This window comes from Panthera tigris, chromosome C1, assembly GCF_018350195.1.
Source record: "Panthera tigris isolate Pti1 chromosome C1, P.tigris_Pti1_mat1.1, whole genome shotgun sequence".
Taxonomy (NCBI): domain Eukaryota; kingdom Metazoa; phylum Chordata; class Mammalia; order Carnivora; family Felidae; genus Panthera; species Panthera tigris.
In genome coordinates, this window is record NC_056667.1 from 133,802,344 (window position 1) to 133,818,797 (window position 16,454).

Genomic DNA, 16,454 nt, shown 5'->3' on the forward strand with positions numbered 1-16,454 from the left:
AAAAAAAATAAACTAAATCGGTAACCCACATACTAGTAGGAAAGATACAACAAAGTAGTGGCCATCCACAGAGAGTTCAAAAGTTTGAAATTAGACCACATTGTTTTCAAACTGTTTCGGTGGCTGTAAAACCTGCCCTGTACATCCCGTGAAAAATCCAAGTAGAGAGATGATTTATCACTCTCTCCTCACGCATCTTGCTGCAGTTCCATTTTACATTTTCCAGTCACTGCCTGGCCCAGTGTATATTCCAAGCCCCACTTAGTCATTACCCAACAAAACTGCTCGAAACTTCCTTGATTAACACTGGCCATTTCTGCTCACATGACTGTTCGGTATGCCTGGGAACCTGGGACACACATTTTTATTACATTGACCTTGAGAACAGTCCCCGAATATTTTTTTCAGTGCCATTTCTCCCATCTTCCCATAATGCTTTGCCATACAGAGTATGATATCTGTTACTGCTAGAGGCATCTAAATAAAATGAGATCAAGAAGCTCACCGTCTATTGGGGAGCAAACCAGTAGTGCTTAGAACAGACACAAACTAACTAACCTGTGGTGAAACATATAAAGAATGGGCATCCCAAGTTTTTAAACAGAACTAGAGATTAATTCTGACTTGGGGGATCAGTAAAGGCTGACAGACAGTTTTAGTTGAAGGAGTCTGAAAGGCAGAGAGGGGGAAGTTCTGAACTGAGGGAATGTTATGATCAAAGCAAAGGGACGTGAAAGACCATAAATTCTTCAGTGAATAACAAGCAATCCAAAGAGACTGGGGTCAAGTCCCAGAGTCTGAGGTGTAGACAGGTAGACTGAGGCCAGACAACAAGTGCTTTCTCTGAGTCCCTGAGACTTGACCCCTTTCCTGCACTGTTGGGCAAGTGAAGAAATGGAGAGCACATGCATTTAAGAGATAAGTGAGGGAGAAGAACCATGGAAGGAGAGCAATAAGGAACATTTGGAAGAGTAAAAAGAGAATCTGAGAGAGTAATATCACCCTGTTGAAGTGAATTAAGAGTCTCAAAACAATGTGTAAGAAAGGAATCAAGAAACCTTAAAAATGCATAAGCGGGGGGGGGGGGGTATGAAACACTCCATAGGTACCAGAGCATCAGATAAAACAAAGAGCTTTTGGATCTCTTGCTACTCAAAGGGGAGTCCCCGTGGAGAGCGTAGGCAGAAATCAGCCTGCAGGTTACAGTGTGCACATCAAAGAGGGAGAGGCCGAGAAAGAGAGGTTGAGAGGAGAATGGGGAAGCAAGATCAGTTTTCCTTAATAGGGCACATGCACATAGGTGTAGTCGCTAGGGTGTTCACTTGGGGACACATGCTAGGGAAGGGAGGTGGATCCTGAAGAAATCGAAAAGTCTTGCAAGACTTTGGAGAACAGCATAGCATGTAGGATTCTTGGCCAGGGGGAAAGTAAGTAGGTCTTATGAAAGAGACTAGACCAAGCTTTCTTACAAAGCTGAGGGAAGGAGAAAAAGTGAAGCCGGAAAAAAGTTTCAGATGGCAGGTATGGAATCTGTGGTGTGTCACACGATTTCGAGGCCAACGATCTCAAGGCCAACAGACGAGGCCACTGATTTCAAGCAAGGTGAGAAGAGGTGAAGGTAAGTATAAGAAGTGTGCTAAGGGACCAGAACAGGAGAGAGGAGTCGAGGATGTTCGCTAGGTCGGAGGGCGAGGACTGATGGGCAACACTAATGAACGGGGTGGGTTCTGCTGTAGGCTGGAAACAAGGTCTTTGGCTGGAGTGTGCTGTATACATTACAGAACCAAAAAGCTTGTTTGGGGGCTTCTGTGCTTGTCTCATAAAGCCCTTTGAGATAAATTACCTTATATACAAGAACCCTGCAAGTAATAAATACATGATTGTAGACAGATGGATAAAACACAAAAATGGTGCTAACTCCTTTGGTATACCCTAATGAAATAATAAATTAATTCTTGATTTAAAAATAAACTTGGGCATATACAGATCATAGTTTCATATCTCACATTACTGAACTATTATGGGAACTAACGATCTTTATTCCTGAAACAAATTCAAAAACACTGAGGAGAGTCTAAGGAACTGAAATCCAATGGAAAAGCTCCCACTGGACACCACAAAAGGAAAAAAAGAGTAAACTATAACAATATCTTAACTTTTTAAAAAAAAAACAATATGGGGCTCAAACTCACAACCCTGCGATCAAGAGTCACATACTCCTTCAACTGAGCCAGCCAGTGGCCCTGACAATATCTCAACGTTTAAACAAATGAAACAAACAGCAAGAGAAGGAACATCTGTACATATCTGGAAAACAACAATAAAGGGAGTGAAGAAACCTGTTTGTTTGTATGTTGGATAAAGGATGCCAGGCAAGCTTAAAAAGGATTTTAACAGAATTACAAATTTACTGCAGGAAGGATTCACCAAAAAAAAAAAAAAAAAAAAAAAAAAAAAAAAAATCTGTATCTATATCTATCTATATCTATATCTATATCTATATCTATATCTATATCTATATCTATCTATATGCATCAGCAGGCATTGAAACAACATAACTTTATCTTAGAAAACTTTATCATGACCCAACTTACTCTTAAAATCCATTTATACTGGTAAGCATGTGAATACAACTGCCAATTAAAAGGGATGGGAGATTGGCTAAAGAGTAGTGTTTAAACAATAGGAATGGGTAAGGGACAAGGAATTTAGCTGTGGGCAGAGCGGTAGGCCCGCTTCCCAAATGTTCCCAAGGATGAACAGAATCCCATGCTGACACAGGTTGTGGATGACTGACTTGATAGGTGGGGACATGGAAAGATACAGAACATAAATACGGACTGTAAGCAGAAACTCAGCTTATTAATGTTATGAACTTGAGAAAGAAAATCCTGAAGGCAAGTTGGACACACAGAAAACACTGTTGAGAGTGTCTGCAGTTTGACAAGATGAGCCTGTGTTGATTTGCCCAGCAAACTTGTGCCACTTTGTGATGGACTGTGGTGTACAGAGAAGGAAGGCACCGCGTCTGTGGGGACAGAGGGCTGTGCAAAAGCTGGTTTCATCTGGGGCACCTGTAACTGTATATGTTTGAAAATTAGAGAGTTCTTAGAAGAGCAATAATAATGATTAAGGCAATGGAAGAAGTGATTTATGAGGACAGATTAAAGGAGCTAACTATGAATAGCCTAGTTAAGTGACAAGTAGAGGGGTACATAATAGGAGTCTCCAAGGAAAGAGGATAATTATTTAGCCGGGTACAAGGGGGTATAACTAGGAGTAATGAGATGAAATTAAGAATGGGAAAATTTAAGCTGAATTTCAAAAAAAACCCTCCCTGATGGTATAATTTATTAGCTCACGGAATAAATTCCCTATGGAAATGCAATAGTGAGGGAAACTTAATAACAGGACTGGACAACATACCAATAAATAATATAGATAATAATCCTGTATATGAAAGAAGGTGGTTCCATGCTATGCTTTCCTTGCTTAGAATATCTTCCCATATTTTTCTTTGATAGGCTGTTTATATATGGTGACTGTTACTCAGAGAAGTAGTTAGGCAGTTAGCTAAAGTAAAAAGGAAGTATGTCCTTTAGGTGAGGGAAGTGAAAATCATCTTACTTTTCATACACTCTGCAGTAGCATGCTGAAATAATTTTTTACTACTTTGCTCTAACAGAGCTGGTCATGAAGCAAGCTGGACAAATGTATTAATATTTCTAAAAAACAAAACAAAACACAACAAAACAATGCGCATCTACCATTCCACAGAGTCTATTCTGATTCTCTGTGCCATGAAACTCATATTTTCATAGACATGTTTAATATAAACAATTTATTGCCATAATAGAAATCAAAAAACTTTATTCCAGCTTTTCTAAATGTAGCTCTATGGTCAATTACTTCACATCAATACCAAGATCAAATAGGCATAATACTAACAAGCAGTTTGCTTAATAATAGTCACCACACTAATTAACCCATCCAGAACATTCTTAATCAGACGCTATTTGTAATGTACAGTTAAGAGAAGCTTGGCAATAAACTGTTCTATGCTAAAAAAGAAAATAATACCTTACCGATGGGGTGAAACTGGCTTTTCTATTGAACTGGACAGAATGCGCTGCCGTCCTGGCATTAACTCAAGAGAGTGAGTATGCAAATAGGCACATGTCTGAACATTCCCTTTCTCTTCCCCAGCTCCAACTCTGGTGGAGGTGTTAATGAGAAGAGAAAAGGTCCTGAGATAAGGAGTGAAAGAGAGAAGAGAGTCAGAAGAAAACCAGTGAGCTGCGTTTTAGAGCTTCTGCCAGATCTGCCTTTTAATAATTGCCCAATTTTTCTTAAGGAAATGCTACTGCCCATCGTACTCGTAGAATGTCTTTCCCCGTTTCTGAGTCTCTCAGCTCTATCAGAACCTGTTTTTACTTTTAGGAATATTCTGATCACTGTAATCATTTCCAGTCTACTATTAGCCATGGGGCCCTGCCCCAACCATTTTCCCCCACCAATAGCTCATCTGTGAAACAGAAGCACAGCCTCCCTACCGCCTCCTGTCCTCACAACCACCATTCCTTCCTCACCACCTCTGTCCGCCAACGTGGTTCCAGAGGCACTGCCACAAAACCCCGGTACTACGTTGGGCAATGTTCAAAGACACAGCTGGTGCATGTACTTTCTAGACCTAAACTGGATTGCTTCCCACCACCCCACGTCCACACACACAGACTTAGAGCTGGCCCTACAGGAATGGCCTTATTCAGATCAATCTGGAAACACTAGGTTTGAGAGTGGCTTTAAATGATGTTAAGACTGATGGCAGATACAGGAAATGCTCTAGGTATCTTAGCTTATTTCTGCTAAAGTTGAGAGGCTAGAGTATGTTTCATTGACTAATGGAGGTAGTCAGAAGGAAGGTGATAAAATAAAGCAAGTCAAGTAGACTTGGGACATGAATACTGATTCATGGGCTGTGGAAGAGAATATCATGGCTGACATGTGAGTCATGATGGAATACACTGCCTACAAACATCCTTCTGAGAGATTTCAATAAAAAGTACTTAATATAGTGAGTTCAACCTATAGAATCTCATAAATACCCACAGATAAGAATTCACAAGACAGAGATTATCAGCGGTCTTGCTTCTCAAAACAGATTTGGAAGACAGCACTTGAAAAATGGTGCAAATTAGTGGATGATTAAAGAGAAAGGCAGCATAACTGGTTAAAGAGTATTGCAGGTTTGAGCCAAGGCAGAGGGAGGAGCGCATCAGCAACCGAAATAGAGAAAGTGGCCTGGAGGTGCCTGGGTGGCTCAGTTGGTTAGGTGTCCGACTTCGGCCCAGGTCATGATCTCACAGTTTGTGAGTTTGAGCCCCGCGTCGGGCTCTGTGCTGAAAGCTCAGAGCCTGGAGTCTGTTTCAGATTCTGTGTCTCCCTCTCTCTCTGCCCCTCTCCTGCTGGTGCTCTGTCTCTGTCTTTGTCTCTCTCTCTCAAAAATAAAAATAAAAAAAGAGAAAGTGGCCTGCCCGTGGGGTAGGCAAGAAGAAGGAGTTGACAAAGCTCAGGTTCTCTGGACATTAGCTTGGGTTTGAGGGAGGGAGAGTGGTATGGCCACCGCATTATATCATTTAGGCTGGAGTTTTCACAACGTGCGCTTTATGCAATACTAGATAGAGAAGGTTTTGTGAGAAAACACATTTGGTAAATGCTGGGTTAAACAGACCTAAACACTTACTCACTCAAGAACTTCCCAAAGTACATGCTAGTGTATACCATAAGTATGTTCACTTATTCATTCTTTTGTTTATTCAATAAAATGTTTATTGAGCACCTATTATGTAATAGGGCTATTATGTGTATTGTTTCTCAAACTTAACACTTCATGAAACGAGGACTCCCCCACCCCCAAGCATGCACCTTAAGACTTAGTATGTAACAAAGGATATCCTGGGAAATGCTACTTGAGACCCTAGGAGATGCACAGCCAGAGTCTGAGAAGCAAGATGGGTGGTGGCATATTTTATATTGTAGGGATGGCAGAAGGAGTGGGGAAATGTGCTCACATGAGAAATGATGAAACTGAAGCCGAAGGCCATATACCAAGCCACATAACAGCAGACAAAAGGAAGTTTGAAAGAAATGAGGAGAAGCTGTGAAAAAAAGTGACAGAAGATATGGTTCAAGGCTAATATGGATGATAGCAGAAAAAAATATCATTTGATTTTATCACAGCAATTTCTGTGGATTCTTGGATATAAACCACACTGAGAATTGAGGAGAAAGGAAATAGGAATCAAAGATAAATAACTTTTCCAAAACCAACTGGGAAGACACATCCACGCAGTTTAGTGATCTAAGTTCTCGGGTGATTTATAACAAAAACTATTTACTGTTTCCAAACAATGTGCTGGAAATTAATTACAAAATTAACATTTTTAGAATGTTGCCACATAAGCAAATATCAGAGATAATTAAAAAATCATGCTAGCCCACATGTGTCCAATATATCACTTATATGGTAAGCAGATTTATATAAAACTATAAAGTATAAAAGTAAAAATCTAGCATTCTCACGTGTACACATCTACCCCCCTGTATCTCTTGCCACACTATCTTCACGAAGTAAAGGAATCACAAGCAAGAAAATCCATCATAATTAAAACTAGATGTTTGGAGACCACAGCATGAAACAGAAAGACAGACTTCTGCTTGGTTGGTTGGTTGGTTGTAGGATGCTTGTTCTTCTTTCCTGGAGATGGCTAAGGGCTAATACTCCTAAAATAGATGGCACATGTCTGCGAAGGCTGTTTCAATAAGAAACTCCTGGCGGAACAAAATATGAACAAATTCAAATCACGGATGAGTCGGTCACAATCCACACACACATAGCACAAATGCTTTGGGGGAACTGCCATCCAACACCGCTGTGGCCGGTTAGGCCATGTTGTTTAGATGTTCAGTGTTTGGTGCCCGGACCAAATTTCATCTCCCGTGGTGTAAACTTGCAGAGTCAACATGAAATACTGACAGCAGCCTGTGAGAGGGCACTGGGCAAGAGAGTCTTAAACTATGAAGAGTCTGCTTTGTGACAAGATAGAAAAAACAGAATCCAGAGAAACTAGCTGCAGTGAAAATTAACAAGCAAACCCCACTTATTAGCCCGAGAAACGCATGCTGAGACTGAAAGCAAATTTGTGGTGATCAGGCTGGCCTCATTAGCCACGCCTGGGCCCAGAGATGACACTCTTAGTGATGACAGCACCTTCTCTTAAAGGCTGCCCAAAAGACACACTGCAGCTCCCTCCCTATTTAAGGTCCATCATTTTCTGATGGCTGTCCTTTAAAGAGCTGGGATGTATGGCTCTCATAGGAAAAGGTGGTCCTGTGCTCATGAACCTATTGCTTTTTATTTTTGTTTCCCACCACGACTTCTAAGAATCATTTCTGAAAATCTAACACTTTCACATACCTCACTTACACCATTTGTTTACATGACCTCTTCTGACAACACAGTTTATGTGGTTAGTATTATTTAACTTAAACAGTTATGCCTCACGGCTCTGTTCTCTTTGGATTTCAGTGTTTTAGATTGTATATATTGCTCATTTAACCACCTGCCTCTGTGAGCAGTTTGTCGTGTGCAATTTTACAAAATCCCTTACGAATAAATACATTCTTGTCTCAGAAAATTGAAGGTCCTCATAAATGTACGAGAAGAAGAAAACCTACCTTGCATGTTGACAGAACAAATGTTTATCACATTCAGAGCCATCTTTGTGAGCACATGTAAGCTTACTTCTCATGATCTCCACTCCTCCCCAAGAAGAGCTCTCTTAGAACAAGAAAACCCTCCAGTTTACACGAGCTTTACTAGAGCAATTCAACATAGTTGGGCAGGACTGTAGGCTAAACTGAAAACAGGGAATCTTTATTTTTCTACCTCCTCCATTTCAAGCATTCTCCACCCACTGGTGAGTGAGTCCCTAAGACCTTCAGACTACTTTCTGATTGCCTGGGAACTCTTGCTACCCCCCACACTTAGCCTCCTTGTAGCCTATATGTTGGAACTAAGCCCCACTTTAGATCTAGCCCTGAATCCTGCCCTGCTCTCCATTGTCGGTCTTTTTGGAAACCAATCTTAAACTTCCTCCCACAATGTATTAGCCACCTTCCAGGCTCAATGTGTCCCACCCTTCAAAGGGGGCAAGTACCATAACTCAAGGGAATTTACCACAAACAGAATCATTTCAAATACCACGATGAGCCTATGCAAAAATTATTTGGGGAGGACAGGTGGCAAGAAATCTCCGTGAAGCACTGTAAGTAAGTCCACTTAAGCAATGGGCATGTTGCACAGAGGATAATCCAGATTGTTTCAGTACACAGGCGCTTCCTGTGCTCGTGGATTTATTCACATCACTTCATTTCTCTGAACCTGTGCTTCATAGTCTACAAAATGGGATAGTATCTGTATCTGCAAATTTCTGGAGAGGATTAAAAGAGAACTGTGGTGTGTACAGAGCACACGTAAGTAAACTTCCCACACCTTTGCTCATTCAAGTTAACGTCCATAATATAAGGAGTGAGCCCTAAGGCCATTTTGGGTAACACCAAATTTCCCAGTTAGAGAATAGGAAACTGCAATCCATCAACAAATATTCACCCAACAATTATTTAGGATCCTCCTATGTTATATCTGTATTTACAAAACCTTTAGTGCATACGTAGTAACATTTCACACTCATTTTGGACTCTCAGCCCCCGAAAGTGTAAATTTTCCATATCACCTTTAAACTAAACTGTGTGTACTGATTCTGTTACTAAAATGATCTCACTTTTAAATTCAAACTTAATAACTTGTTCATTATGTTTCATTAATAACTCAAGAAGCAAAATTTCACTATCTTCTATCCTTTCACCTTACTTAATTTAATGATAGTGTATAAAAAAAAGGAAAGAGTTCCCAAATGTGGATCTGAAGTAATCTCTTTCACGCAAGAGGAAGTAGCTGTTTCACACGTACATAGGCTCAAAGCAAGCAGCTTTGCCAGGATATACCTTGTTGGCAAGTAACTATTCTCACTACTCTGGGAATCCCATGTCTTCTATAGCCTCAATAAAGCACCGAAGGAAACTCTAAATATTATGTCTAATCACGTGTTCTATCCCATGATTTTTTTTTTTTTTGAGACGCCATTATTTAGGAGTCGAAAGCAGGATGGGAAAATACGTTGATATTAAAAAAAAAAAAGGATCACTTTCTTCTTTCCAAACAAATATAAGAATTCTCCTTTGGAAGCGTTTCCAATTAGAGACTCTCCTTTTTGAGCATGACATCATTGCATTGGTGCTACAGACTGAAAGGTGTTCCCTCAAAATTTGTATGTTGAAGCCGTAACCCCTAATGTGACTATGTGTGGAGACAGGGTCTTTAGGTGGTAACAAGGGTTAAATGAAGTCATAAAGATTGGGCCCTAATACGGTAGGGACTGTGGCCTTAAAAGAGGCGGAAGAGATCTCTCTTTCCCTGTGTCTCTTTTTCCTCTCCTCCCTTCCACTACCACGTGTGAGGACACAGCCAGAAGCCACCTACCTGCAAGCCAGGAAGAGAGCCCCACTCAATACCAACCGTGCGGGCACCCTGATCTCAGGTGGCCAGCGGCCAGAAATGTGAGAAAATACATGTCTATTCTTTAAACCACCCAGCCCGTGGTAATTTGTTATGGCAGCCTGAGTTGACCAATATAAATGGATACTGCTGCAGAGAAAAGGAGGAAGGGTCAACACTGTGATGTGTGAAATTTCCTGAATAGAGTATTAGGAAACTAACGGAGTGGGAGGCACTATGTTTATGCTGACAGACAGTGACAACGAGAGAATATTGTCAAAGAAGAGAGAGCTGACTACCAAAACTGATAAAAGAAAATCTGGAGGATAAAGAAGAGAAAATGTGAATTTTATTGTGTGGCACAAAATGTTACTTGTTGATTAAGAATAAGAAAAAATAATAGAGAATGGAGTGTTAGGAAAGAAATTTTTCCTAAAAATTTGTTTGGTTGTGAATGAAGTCACTTAATTTTCCTAAACCTGGGTTTTCTCCCCTAAGCAATGAGAATACTGCCAGTCGGAGACTTCTCACAGAAGAACGAGGATCAAAATATCCTATCAAACCTATTGATTTGATCTTACGGTCCCTATTCACAGCCAAAATGGCATACTGGGTCAGCAGGGCTCTGAGCCCATTGTCTGTTTCAAATTCAGGGCTCTGCCACTTACTAGCTGACCTGGGGAAAGAGTTTTTTCTTTAAGTATCAGTCACGTCATCTGTAAAATGGGGATAATATTATTGCTGCCTTGCAGAATGAGGCTTTCCATGTTGTTTGGCACATAGTAAGAGCTCAGTAAATACTATCTTTTTTTAGTTACTGATAATAATGGTGAAGATTATCATTACGTGGTCATTGTTATGAAAAGATACTCAATATTTAAAAAAATTCTGGTCTCTGGCCAGAATTCTGGTCTACTATGAAGTAGGCTTCATAGTTAAGCCTACTTTCTGAACCAGACTGATGCCTTTTTAAAGATATGTTTTTCTTGCTAACTCTTACCAGTTACACTTTAGCTCTCCATGTAAGGTGGGCATTTTAATGTTACCTTATTTTCATTTGTATACTAATCAAAGATTTGTACTCATGCCTAGAGGCACACGAATTACAAAAAAGCGTAATGTTATAAATCAAACAAATATATTCCTCCCTTTCTATTACTTGTTGCCTTTCGTACTTTTTTCCTACCTTTCACTTTTCCTTTCCTTCCCTTTTATTCTTTTCATTTTTCTAACTGAGAGTTTCCATCTTTTCCCTTCTTAAAGCTGCATAAACCAAGAAAGTAAAACCAGGAAATTTAAAACATCAGTTTCCAGGTCTCTGAAGCACGAACAGATGGGCATCAAAAAATCCAGTCTTTTTTTTTTTTTCCTTTCCCTTTTTCATTTGCCCATCCACAACCTGAATAAATCAAAATCACCAGCAAATCCAACTTCCAGCAGAACCCGCTTTTTTTTTTTCCCTGCTACTGCATTAAATGCTACGGCACTAAGTATTGATCCACATCACGTACTGATTCTATTGCTGCCTAATTGTTAAGCCACAGAACCTGACTTTATTCTGAACTGATATTACTGGAAGATACAGTTTTGTTACTATTACTTTGAAATAAAGCCTTCAGGTGTACAAAGTAAGTGTACAAACACTTCTGCTTACTTCAGGTTTTCTCCAGTTTCCAGTATGGAAAGCTTGGAAAACAGAGGTCACAATACAACAGATGGGTAAATTGCTGGGCTATTACTAGACTATGGCCAAGGCTTGAACGTTAAGAAAGGCTTTTAAATACTGAGTGAAAAAGGTTCAGAGAAAAAACCATTCAATCACCATTCCACAAAAACTGGAGTGCCCACTCCATGCCGAGCAAATGGCCAAGTTGCCTTCGTGGAACACACGATGTGGTAGGTGCTCTGATCAGGAAAGAATGGGTGTTAGGGTGATGGGAACCCAGTCCTGGAGACAGGGTTGGTGCCAACGAAGGCTCTCTAGAGAAGGTGATCTTTCAGTTGAGGCTACGGTGGTGACTGGAAGGTAGCCAGTTGTGAGTTGTGGGCTGTGCCAAGAGTCATGGCATGTGCAAAGGACCTGGAGGGAAAACACAGTCCAGTGGAAAAAGCAAAATATGGCCGGAGTGTCAATTGGGTGTGAATAGGAATGAAGGTGCGGTAGGGGAGGGACAAAAATGAGGTCCAAGGTATAACCAGGTGAAGGCTTTTCTGCCTTTAAAATATAAGTGAAGCGGTGTGTGGCCATTTGAAAAGTTTACAGGCAGACGGGGGCTGAAAAAACACTCTACTGCAGTATGAAGAATGGACTGGGGACACACGGCAGAGCAAACACCGATTTTAAATACCTCTTGCCTTTTGAATTGCCACTAAAAGAATGGTATGGGAATTTTTAAAAACGGCAAAGACTTTCAAGAACAAAGAGGAAAACTGAAAAAGATGACAACAGGAAAGAAATGGCAACTAAATTTCAGAAGATGGAAAGCATAGGAATGAGTGGTGTTTGAGCAAAGAGGAGGAGGCAGGACACGTCTATGCGTGCAGACGATTTTGCTTGTGCATGTGATGTTAGCCAAGAAGCAGCAGTTCATTTGTTGCAGAGAAACTCCAAAGGCTCAGGTATCGGACATGCCAGGTACCTCGGGAGGTGCAGATGTGGAGCAGAACTGAAAACAGAACTGGTAACAATTCTCTATGCAGTGAGCACAAACCCCTCTGATATGACAACCTCCCCATGCACAGTGATCTGCCTCTGGTCTCCCCTCTCTCCCCACCTCCCACCCTCTACCTCAACAGCAGAAAGGAGGCTTCCTCACTTGAGGGGTTCAGTAAGGCTAAAGGCAAGCGTGAGGGAAATTAAGTGAAACTGTGCCCATTTATTGGTCACCCCTCTCCAGCGCCCTTCCCTAACCATTTGGCTCTCAGACAGCATGAGATTCCCCATACAGGTGATGGGAGGAGACTTTCTCTGGAAACTAACTGGACTGACCTGTCGACAATGACATGTGGGGTTGCCACAAGTGAATCCCTTGTTTGCTCATTCCATGAAAATGGTCACTAGTCCATAGACCTTGTCTCCGAAATTCTAAACATCTTTCAGGGTCTCACTCTCAAATCTGAAAGAACAGCCAGGGACCATCACACATTTGAAGAAAACTATTAACATGAAATAAATATGACAAAGCAAACCACTACAGAAAAGGACCTTGAAAGACACTGAGACAGAGGGAGGAGTAAATGAAAACTTAAAAAAAAAATCCTATCACATCCACAATGATAAAATAAGATTTTGCATTCATGGTGAGAAAAATAGAATGCAATAAGAAAGAACATTCAGGAACAGAAGAGAGTGCTTGCAAATAAAAATATCATAACTAAAAAGAAATCATTAGAAAAATTTGAAGATAAGGTTGAGAAAATTTTACAGACAGCAGAAAAACAAAAATGAAAAGAACGGAGTAGGAGAAGAGAAACAAAATCAGGTCCACTTAAGGTTCAATATTGGTGAATAAGAGTTGGAGAAAATCATGGGGGAGAAAACCAAAGGAAAAATATAAGAAAATCCTTAGTGCTGAAAGGAATGAGTGACCAGCATAAGAAAGGGACAAAAATCCAATCCAAGCAGAATTATGGGATTTCAGAACACCAGAGGTGAAATAGAAAATCTAACACCTTTTGGGAGAGCAAACAGGAAGTCACATGCAAGGGATCAGAAATAGATAAGAATGGACTTCTCAACAGGAAGTTCAAAAAGTAAAAAACAATAGAACATTACCTCAAACTTAAGAGGAAAATGATTTTCAATGAGAACTCAAAACTCAGTCGAATATCAATCAAATATGAGGCAGGATAAAGCCATTTTTAGACATGCAAGTCCCTAAGAAATTTTAGCTCCCATGTGCATACCTCACAGGTAGATACAGCACACTAAGATGAGAACATAAAACAAGAGAGAGACATGGGATCTAGGAAATAGTTGATTCAAGGGCCCGGAAAGCAACTAGAAGGAACAGAGGGCAAAAAAATGGGGTCCTCCAGGAAGGGGGTATCCAAGAACAAACATGGAAATGATAGGTTTTCTAATGTGACTGACCATATCAAAATGATGACTTAGTGACAGCCACAAAGCTTAGGAACGAGTTTATGATGGTGACACAGAAACTAAGCAGATACAGTCAAAGCAATAATTAGCCCCAGGAAAAAGGTAAAGAGTTGTTCAAGAAAAAAAACAAAAAACAAAAAACAAACTACCACGATGCTCAGCAGGAAACATACTTATATAGCAATAATGCTATAAACACAGAATCTTTAATTAATCAAAAGTTGAGAGATAGCCATATTGGAAGGATAGGGTGAGGGAAAGTATGTGCATGAACACGTGTGCACCCGTGCTCATGCACATGGATACTCGTGTTCTAAGAGAGCTAACTAAATAATTTCTACTGATAGGAAGTCAATAGATCATATCTATTTTAAAGATTAAGAAAGAGCAAGACAAGAAAATTTAAACATTTTGTCAGCGGTAGACTCTACAGGTGGGAGAGCTTAGGGGTGGGAAGGACTGGGGAAAGGGATTTTGCTTTGTTTTACAGACTTCTTTGTACTCTCTGACCTTTTAAAACTAAATATATGTATGATGTTGAGAATTCATGACTTTAATAATCTGGAAATTTCTTGCCCAAATCTCTGAATATTGCCTCTAACACTTTCTCTAATTTTTCCTTCTGGAAGTCTTATTAGACATGTGCTGGATTTTTATCCTTTTATTTTTTAATATCTAGCTTCTAGGTCACTAATTCTCTCTTCACACATGTCTAATACTTAACATATCCATGGAGTTCATTTTAACGAATATATAAAAATTTTACTTAGTCCTTTAAAAATATGCACTAATTTTTATAGTATCTTTTATTTCTCATGTTATGGATCTATTCTTATGCTACTGTTTTAAAAACTTACTTCATCTTTTCTGTATAGTAGTTTCAGTATTTGCAATTCTTAAGGGCCTAATCCCACAGAAGGCTGTTATAGCCAGTTTCTGACTTGCTAAACTGCAAGAGATGTTGGACAGGAAACATCATAAAGAAGGTTTTGAGGAGACGTGAGGATGACACATGTAGGTATCGATTACTATGCCTGGAAAAGCTGCAGATTCACCAAAGCGAGGCAATAGAGAGAGATTTGTACCTACGTTTTGTCCTTCCTTAAAATCTTACCAATTATTGAAACTCTAAGACATTTCCTTAAACTATTAGTCAATCAGCAGGTATTTATGGAGTGCCTACTCAAACTGAAATCTCTGCTGTCATAAGAAAAACAAATAGAAGAAAAATTAGACATTTTTAACATGTGACTGAGTTTTCCTCTTTCAAGTTTTTTTAAAAAATATTTTAAATGTTTTATTTATTCCTGAGACACACACACACACACACACACACACACACACACACACACACAGAGCATGACTGAGGGAGGGGCAGAGAGAGAGGGAGACACAGAATCTGAAGCAGGCTCCAGACTCTGAGCTGTCAGCACAGAGCCCGATGTGGGGCTTGAACTCACAGGCTGTGAGATCATGACCTGAGCCAAAGTTGGATGCTTAACTGACTGAGCCACCCAGGCACCCCTCCTCTTTCAAGCTTTTTAAAGAGATAGTATGTTGGTTGTTTCAAGATCACAACAATCCATTATTTTGAGGTTCAACATTATTTGCAGAAAATTTTTTTTCAAGTTTATTTATTCTGAGAAAGAGAGACAGCACTTGTGCGTGAGTGGGGCAGAGAGAGACAGAGAGAGAGAGAGAGAGAGAGAGAGAGAGAGAGAGAGAGAGAGAGAGAATCCCAAGTAGGCTCCATGATGTCAGTATAGAGCCCGACATGGGGCTCGATCCCACGAACTGTGAGATTATGACCTGAGTTGCAATCAAGAGTCAAATGCTTCATGGAGTGAACCACCCAGGTGCTCCTTTTGGCAGAAGGTTGTTTACTTTCCACCTCAAAATACCCTTTCTTTGCATAGTGGGTTCTTGAATAGGAGCAAATGTTTTTAGTGGAGAATTATATACATTCACAGTTTGTATCATTGTGGGTCATAAGCACAGAGAGATGCAAATATCTTTTAATACTACATTGGATATAAGTGGAAACTATATACTTTTAACCATAAATGTTAATAATAATAAATATCCTGGGAAAAGTAACTATTTGGTGGAGTTCTCATATAAAACAAACAAAAAAAATCATGTAATCTTAAAAATGTACTTATTCCATAATTTAGATGTATTGAGTCTGCATCTTGTTAGCACGGGCTATGTTAAAGTATTGCATATACCACCTGAATTAGTGCGCACCCTAATTTATACTGTGTATAAATTCAATATTCAACATTTCAATAACATATGCCAGGGTACAACCAAGTTCTAAGGGTGTCAAAAGTCAGATCATTGTAAAATTGAATGTAAGTTTAGGAGTAGAGAGAGCAACCAGCCAGATGTGCCTGCAGCAATGTGCTGAAGGCCATTTAAAACCAATCCATGTGTAGTAGATGGATTCCAGTAGAGAATTATAGACAACAAACCAAGAGATACTAAAGTCTTACTATGGTATCATCTTTGTTAAGCCAGAAAAAACATTTTGTTTTTACAGAACTGGAGCTAAAACAAATCTTATTCTTTCCTCCCTGTACTAAATAAATGAGCAAAATCAACTCTACTGCCTCCCAGGTTTACAGCCCACAGTAGATGTTCCATATGTACTTGCTGAAGGAATGGCTGCCTTGATACAAGGAAGTGGAAAGGGTTATGCACACACTATTTTATGGCTTTCTGGGTCCTGATTGT

General features: G+C 39.9%; 1 protein-coding gene across 1 annotated transcript in view; it reads right to left on the bottom strand.

Moving 5' to 3' along the window:
- GTDC1 (glycosyltransferase like domain containing 1) overlaps positions 1–16,454 on the bottom strand; it is a 297,275-nt gene that overhangs the window by 62,520 nt on the left and 218,301 nt on the right. The gene's annotated exons all lie outside the window — the stretch shown is intronic.